The sequence below is a fragment of the Arachis hypogaea genome, chromosome 20 (assembly GCF_003086295.3).
Source record: "Arachis hypogaea cultivar Tifrunner chromosome 20, arahy.Tifrunner.gnm2.J5K5, whole genome shotgun sequence".
Lineage (NCBI taxonomy): Eukaryota > Viridiplantae > Streptophyta > Magnoliopsida > Fabales > Fabaceae > Arachis > Arachis hypogaea.
Genome location: NC_092055.1, coordinates 62,779,859 through 62,788,612, shown reverse-complemented (window position 1 = coordinate 62,788,612; position 8,754 = coordinate 62,779,859). Strand labels below are relative to the sequence as shown.

The window sequence follows — 8,754 nt, the reverse complement described above, 5'->3', positions numbered from 1 at the left end:
GGATGTTAGTGTGAGTGGTGCAATTAATCAAACAGTTAGACGAATGGTAATATGTATGAAACAAAAAAAATACTCAAAGAAGAAAGAAATAGAACTCAAAATAAAAGAAAATAAAAAGGTGCTAAATAAAATAAAATAACAAGGAATTTAAATTGCTTAATCTAGCTCTCCAATCGATTTAATCACTGTCAAATTTAAGCCAATCCCTGGCAACGGCACCATAAAACTTGATGAATCGAATTCACACCCCATTCAAAATTGGTGAATTAGTTCTTTTGGCAAGCGCACCAAAATTATCATCAAGTAATAACCCACAGTGGAGTGGGATCGTATCCACAGAGATTGGCAAATTCGAGCAGTTTTAATCAATTGATGAATTAGTCAAGCGGATCAATAGGATTGTGAAGTGCAGAATTGTAAATGAGATAAATATAAATGACTAGAATATAAAGAAAAGTAATAAAGTGCAAGAATATAAATGGCAGAATGTAAAGTGCAGAATCATAAATGACTTGAATGTAAATAGGAATGGGGAATTGCTGAATGTAAAAATAAGCTGTAAAGAAATGGATAGATAAGAATGGGGAAATTCATCGAGATTGGGAGATGTTGTCTCTTTGGATCAAATCTAGCTTATATCCTCTTCAATCATGCAACTCATTGACCTCTTGGCAATCATGATTGATTGAGTCCCAATCCCTTGGTGACTCAATCTCTCAGATCTTGATCAATAGCCAATTCCTTGGTCTAATTGCTCATGAAGAGAGATATGGTTGGTCCCTGATTATACCACACACCATTATAGGTCCAGGTAGAAGGAGGATTATATGTCACATATCCAAACACCAAAACCCAGATTCTACTCTAGTGTGAGAAGGGATTTCAAGCATGATTTCATGTTTCCTTTCCCAAGGTTCCCATGAAACCCAATTCCATTCAATCTCTTTTCCAAGATAATTGAACACTAATCATTAAGAACGAAATTCTTTCTAGCAAATCAAAGAGAATATGAAGAGAAGAAGAATTTCACTATTATCAATCCGTAAAGTACAACAGAGTTCCCTCTCTCAATAAGAGGGAAGTTAGCTACTCATAGCTCAAAAAGTACTCAAAAGTGAAGTGTAAAAGTGGATCTAAAACTGACTGCTTAACCCCCTTCTTCAGTATTCCTTGGGGGTATTTATACTACTCCTAGTAAAATGAAAGAATTACAAAAGTGAAAAAGGAAAATTACATTTTGGAGGGAAAAGAAAACACTCAATAAGCATGACTTCTCAGCTGGCGTGTGGCTGGCGCTATTCTGGCGTGTCACGTGCCCTTTATTTCTAGCTTGGCGTGCCACGCCCAATCCTTCAAGTGGCACGCTCGTCCCTCGCCTTTGAACTCAAGTGGCACGCCATAGTAAAATTCTTGTGTTGGCGTGCCACGCCTTCGAACCCAAGTGGTACGCCCCTTGCTTTTCTCACTTCTCTTTGCCTCTGGAAACTTGAACTGGCGTGCCACGCCCAAGGTCTGGCGTGCCACGCCCTTGCTCTATGCTTGGCTAAGCTTCTCTGGAAAGTTGAACTAGCGTGCCACGCCCAGGGTCTGGCGTGCCACGCCCCTTTTGTGAGTGAGTGGTTCCTCTGTTTTGGCGTGCCACGCCACGAACTCTAGTGGCACACCCCAATGCTTCTTGCTCTCTGAATGACACTAGCGTACCATGCCTGGTTGCTCAAGTGGCACGTCTAAGTGAAGAATGGTGAATGGCATGCCACGCCTTCGATATCAAGTGGCACGCCCCTTGTAACTGGCCTCCTTCATCCTCTCTGGAAACTTATACCAGCGTGCCATGCTTAAAGGCTGGCGTGCCACGCCCATGATCGTGTCTTGGTTCCAGTAGTTGGTGTGCCACGCCTTCGATACCAAGTGGCACGCCCAGTCCTTGCTTCTGGTCCTTTGTGCATTGGCGTGTCACGCCTGGTTACTCAAGTGGCACGCCCAGTCTTCAATTGCCTTCAGCCCCTTCTCTGGATTGTTGTACCAGCGTGCCACGCCATGCTGTTCAAGTGGCACGCTCATGGATTTGTGAACTCTTCAAGCTTGGCATGCCACGCCTGGGTTCTCAAGTGGCACTCCCAAGTGACTTCTTGGGGCTGGCGTGCCACACCTTCGACACGAAGTGGCATGCCATAGTGAAGGTTCTTTTTGGAATGGTGAGTTGGCGTGCCACGCCCTTTTGCTCAAGTGGCACACCCATAGTAGTTGATGGGTCAAGCATGCCACGCCCAGCCTGGCGTGCCACACCCCTTTTGTGTCCTCCATTGTAGCTCTCTGGAAAAATGTATTAGTGTCCCACGCCCAGTCCTTGGCATGCCACGCCCACATGCATGGTTGGATCTCTCTCTCTGGAATTTAGTACTGGCGTGCCACACCAGTGCATTTTTGTGGCGTTTGCTCCCAAGTGGCAGGCCAGTTTCACACGCCCAGCTTCTTGTTTGTCTTCTTCCCATTTTTTATGCCTTTTTCACCTGAAATTCAGCACAACTCATCTCAAAGTGGTGTACCATAATATTCATCAAATTATGCATGAATTGTACTGATCAAATGAGATTTATGCTCTTTTATGGTCTTCTTTATGCAAAAAAGAAGGGTAGATGATGCAAGTCATCAATAATCTATATAGACTTGATTTAAAGTCCTATAATAATGAAATATTGCAAACAAGTACAAAACAAAAGCTAAATGAGAATTCCGCATCATTATGGTACAAATGCTTAGGTCATATCTCTAAACAGAGAATTCAGAGGCTCGTGTCGGATGGGGTTCTTGGACCCCTGAATTTGGCAGACTTTGAAATCTACATTGAGTTGAAAAAGGAGAAAAGGACAAACGAAAGGAAATTAGGTGCCGAGAAAGCTAAAGATGTCTTAGAACTAATACATGCCAATATATGTAGTCCATTCTGTAACACTTTACCATTTATTGCCTTATGCTTAAGTCATAATTAATTTATGGTTTGGTGCTATGACACAAGGTTAAGATATAAATATGTATATATATAGAGAGAAATATTATACTAGAAGCTTGTGAATTGTCGGTCACTCACACTCGATAATGTATATAAGCGCGTCAGAAGAAAGGTAGATAATTAAAAGCTGGAAGGAAGAATAATAGTAAATAGACATATATAAGTATATATATAAGTATCAACTAGTCTTGGCCCGTGAAGATTAGGCCGGCTAGAGTTACAACAGTAAAACAGTTAGATAGACATAACCTCTCTCTCCAAAATACATCGTAGGCCTCTAAAGGCAAGCCTTTAAAATAAATGCATAATATAAGTGTTTCCAAAAGGAGGAAAGAGTCTAAAATTAAAGCAGAATAAAAGGTCTTCTTCGCTGTCCTTCAAGAAAATCATCCCTTACGGGGTTCTCAGCAGGGCAATAATTCCAAATAGAGAGTATGTAAAACCACATGAACCCGCTAAGCAATCCTAATCTCCAATCACACAAAGTTCAAGCCTAGGGTTCTTACTAATCCAATCAATGTAGATAAACTAAATCTCAACTATATTAGTGATCTTTAAATCTCAATTTTCCCTTATACAAATCATCATCTTTCTCATTATCATAAATTCCCAACTCATTTAATAATTCAATATTAAAATTTAGTGTCAATATTATCAATTCATTCTCAGTCTTATCTACAATTATCAATCATCACCTCTCATCAAGAACAACTCTCAGTGTCACCACCGTCAGCATAAGGGATCTCTTATTTGTGCAAATACATATAAGACAATACAAAGAATACACAAATAGAGAGAATAGATAAAGCAACTAGTTCAATTAGTATATAGATACAATTATTCAAATTAGCAAGCCAGATACAAGATACACACCCAAACAATACAAACAAATGTTAATGATGTATGTCTACCCTATGGCCAATGAGCTCATCTGTTGATTATACAACCAAACCCGATATATCTGGTAGCTAACCCTGGACAGTCCCTCGCTGAGTGCATCCCCAAGCTCAAACTCATATTCATTGATCAATGTCCATGGGGGAAACATCTGGAAAGATATAAGTGCCCGACCAAATAGGAATCACCCCAAAAAGTGTAGCAGTAGCCCAGAAAGCGTAGGCGTAGCCTAAGGCATCATTTTTTTTTTACTTTTCGCTACACTTTTCAAGTGTACCTGAATGGGTATTTTTCTTGTAGTGTAGTGAACAATGTGCCTGATGATATTCCAACAGATCAATGGGCTTGCTTTGTCAATTATCGACTAAAACCGTCTACAATTGTAAGAAAATAAACAATTCATTTAGTTATTGTTGTACTTTAATTAAAAAAACTATTAATTAAAGTTATTATATTTATTTTTAGGAGCTTTTCATGAAAAATAAGGAAAATCGAAGCAAGCAAACCATTCCTCACACTTGTGGATCTAAATCCAATTCTCAGAAGCGACATGAGATGGTATATATATACACAGACTTGGTACATATGTGATTTTACTTATATTATATATGTAACCCTTTATTCCTTCTTTTTTAGTACTTGGAAACAGGAAAGAAGCCTAGTAGAGGAATGATGTACATTGAAACACATAAGAGAAATGATGGGTCTTTTGTAAATAACGAGACATTAACTATAGTGATAAGTGTTTTGTAAACCTTTGCTATCTTATCTTATTTTATTTGTATGTGATAATATGAAAATGGGATTTGAGTGTGGTTGCTTGTGGATTGAGATATATAATGATTATAGGAAAGTGGTTCGTCGGTTCGCGTCTTAGTATTCTAATCTCCACCGAATTAAATTACAAATTGAAACATTTTAAGGTTTATTATTAGGCAATGATCTTCTGAAATCAATCAGCAAATAAATGGTTTTCCTCCATCTAACTCATCAATTCAACTATTACTACTTAGGAACTAACTGAGCAGAGCATACATGCGAACTAATTTAGAGTGGAAAAAGGTTAGGACTTCATGTTATCATTATTATATATAATTGATGATGTTCTTAATTTAGGTAATACACCAATATCAACTAGGGAGATTAAGTGGTGCCTTTTATTATAACTCATCATGTATGTCACGGATCTTTGTCAATATGGCCAAGTTAAAGAAGGTATATACACTGTCACGCTAGAAATTAATTAGTATAAAAAATAGAATGAAATATATGCAGAAGAAGAGCACACTTAATGTATCACAATAATATAGATAGAGCTAGCCAGTTCTAAAGCTAAGTGTTTGCAGAGAATATGCAGAATACAATTCTGTTCCATGCAAAATTGTTTCTCTCTTTTCTATTAACCTATTGATGACTCTATTTTTTTAGATTCATCAGTACTTATTATAGAGAGAGTGGTCTCTTACTCTCTACTAAACTTTAATTTTCTGCATGATAAATTGTTGTACACTTTTATCTTGCTTTGCTTGCAGTGACCTTCGGTATTCTCAAGTTTTGTTGGTGAACTAATTAAAATGGTGATCTTATGAGATTTGCAAGTGATATAGACAAGAGAAGGAAGAAGTGAAGAACTGCTAATTGAAATTTTTTTTATTTATTTTTTTTTAAATTTAATAGTTTCTGTTTACTACTTTTAAATAGGAACAGATTGAGCTGAATATGACACAGTCGAATGCACAATTTGAGGTGTCCCCTAATGATGCTGTTGGTAAAGTTTTGGGGCCTGAACACTCTAGGAGAGTTCATTGCATGGGCATGGGAGCAGCGCTTACAAATACCTTTAAGAATGTGAGAAGTCGGCTTAATGGGATGACTATCTCCACTAATTCAACTGGGTCTTCTTCACCTACTACTGCTGCAATTTTACAGGAAAAGATCAGTAATTTGTAGTTCGACTTACATAATTCACAACAAAAGGTCACTAGTCTAGAGTCTAAGTTGCAGCAATCATTTGATATGATGAAAGCATACCTAATGATAAAGGAAGGAGAAATTCCCGAAGCGCTTGTTGACTTCTTTTCTGCCCGAGAGGTAACTTTATAGTAAATTCATTCATTAGGAATATAAGTTTAGATGGAGTAATACTCATTAATATTGAATACAGGTTTAGATGCTCTTTAAAATTGAGTTGTTAGGCTTATATCGAATCATCTTGATGCTTAACTTTATTGAAATTACTAATAATATCTTATATTTACATATAGGCTAATGATGCTGAAATCAAGCCTACTACCCCCTTTGTTGCTAGGAGATCAGCTGGTGATAGCAATGGACATCCAAGGACAAATATTTAAGACTTTTATGTAATTAGATGTTTTATTTTACTTTTTAAATAAAAACAGTAATAGTTATGTAAAACAATACCATATGCAATTATGTTTGGAACTATTGACATTGAGATTTTTTTGTTTATATATAGAGTTATGTATTATATTGAGGAAGTGTATTATAAAAGATTTAGTTTTTAAATTTTAATATTAAAAAATAAATTTTTAATTTGAGAGTATGTAAATGAGATGAGATTAATGAATGATTTGAAATTAAAAATAAATAATTATAGGGTTTGTGCAGGTTTCAAAATCTCATAAAATAGTTAATTTTTGTTAAATTAAAACTGCCACAAAAGTTCAATATAAAATCTCCCCTAAACACATATAAAACCCCCCACTGAATAGACTGTGGAGGATTTTAAAAACCCCCACAAAAGACCTTGTGGCACCTTAAATTTTGGGAAGTTTTAGAAACCCCCACAAATAAAAAAAAATAAGCTGTCACAAATAAATAAAAACTTTGTATTGACAATAATTCAGCCTTATCAAAAATACAAAAAGTTTTGGTTAAAGAAGACTGAAACAAATTTTCTATTACTTTTATAAGTATAAATACACTTCTACAATATAATATATAATTTTTGGTGATTCAATATAGATGATCTGAATTAATAAAAATTATTTATTCTAACATAGCTTGCATTGGATAATGTAATGACTAGTTAGAGACTAGAGAGATGTGGATAAGAATAAGAAAGGAACGACATAAAAATACTAATGTACCACTTCCTTCAAGACATTAGAGTCATGGAAGTGTTTCACAAGTAACTATATATCCTACTCCGACATATGCTTGCTTTTGTTGTATGGCCATCAATATATACCATGCAAATTAAATTACAACGGTTTCCTTATGAGTTTGTGACGTAACTCACTTCGATGAACTAATAAGCCACGCAAACTAATAATGGCCTCAAATAATTAAAATTGTGTTATTAATTTCTTTTGTATGTTTTTTCAATCTCGTATTACTTTATATATATGACTTGGTATTGTAATTTTATTTAACTTTTAAATGTGCGAATTGTTTAAATTGCTAAGGCATTCCAAGTTCCAACCATAGAGAGAAAAGCAAAATTGCCATACGATGTGTGTGAGGACTCAAACCTTACGTTAAAGCAATTTCAGTCATGTTTCGACATTAAAAGCATCAACGAAGCTTCAAAAAAATTGAGTTAGAAACAAATTAAATTTGCTTCAAGCAAGAAAATAACTTCTTCTGACTTTTCCCTACATAATTAGAAACCCGTCCTTGCAAGTATGTACGTAGAAATAAATATTTGTTTGTACGCATTAATTCACACCCATCCCAATATATTATTATTATTATTATTATTATTTGAATAAGAGAGCTTAACACAATAAGTGGAACAAAAACAATCACAAGCAAATAAAAAAATTAAAAAAAAAAAAACAAAAAATAGCAAAAAATTCATCAATCATTTTTCGCATTTCTTCTTTCTACAGTGTACTTCTAATTTTGTACTCCTAATTATGTATTCGTGGAAACATTTCTAGCCACTTCAATCTTACTAAAACTCTGACAATTCAATTGCAAGATCGTTAAGTAAAAGTCTATCAGTTGTATATATTATTATTATTATTATTATTATTATTATTATTATTATTATTATTATTATTATTATTATTATTATTATTATTATTATTATCGGTCTACCATGGTAATTACTAATTAGACTCTGATTTATATTTTAGATCAAATTAATTTATTTCAATTTACCGAATTCAAAATCTCAAATAATATAAGATTTTTGTTTAAGAAAATGAGTGGTATAAATATCTTGAAAGTTGAAACAACTAATTATTCATATTTTTTCTTTTTGTATTTAATCCTGTATGAATTGAAACGGTGACGTTATTGTTTATTTATTTGAAAAACGACTTAATGGACAATACTTGACTGTTTCAATGTATTGTGAATACTGTGTATTAGCCTATTAGATATGTGGTAGCTTTTAAATTTGGAAAGATTCTCTAATAATTATTTTTGAATTTGTAATATTTATTATATGTGAACTCTATTATCTTAATTTAATAGTGATTAATAATATATATTTTTTTTCTAAAATAACAATACAACTTTAGAGAATCTGAATCTTTCAAACTTTAATGTTAGATTCGCATCGTACCTCAGATTTGTATAATATATATTTTCTATGTGTTCAACTTTCACCTTTTTATTTATCCATGTTAACGCGTTCGAAGTTGTTAAATCATTATTACCACAAAAAAAAAGGACAGCAGAGGAAAAACCAAAGGGTTAAATATGAGGCCGAAAATCTTTTGTGCGGATTCATTTTTGGAGTTATGCCTTAAAATGAGATTAGAAGATACCTCATATATTAAAAAATTTAAAAATATTTAATTCGAAATTTATATATCTCACATATAGCGAGATAATTTATTAAAAATTATAGAAAAAACTTTTTTACTAAT

General features: G+C 34.2%; 1 long non-coding RNA gene across 1 annotated transcript; it reads left to right on the top strand.

The window, feature by feature from the left end:
- Nucleotides 1–5,139: 5,139 nt before the first annotated feature.
- On the top strand, nucleotides 5,140–6,379 carry LOC140182773 (uncharacterized). Its single transcript, XR_011878883.1, has 2 exons — nucleotides 5,140–5,998; nucleotides 6,172–6,379. It is a non-coding gene; the product is annotated as an uncharacterized lncRNA (long non-coding RNA).
- Nucleotides 6,380–8,754: the final 2,375 nt, after the last annotated feature.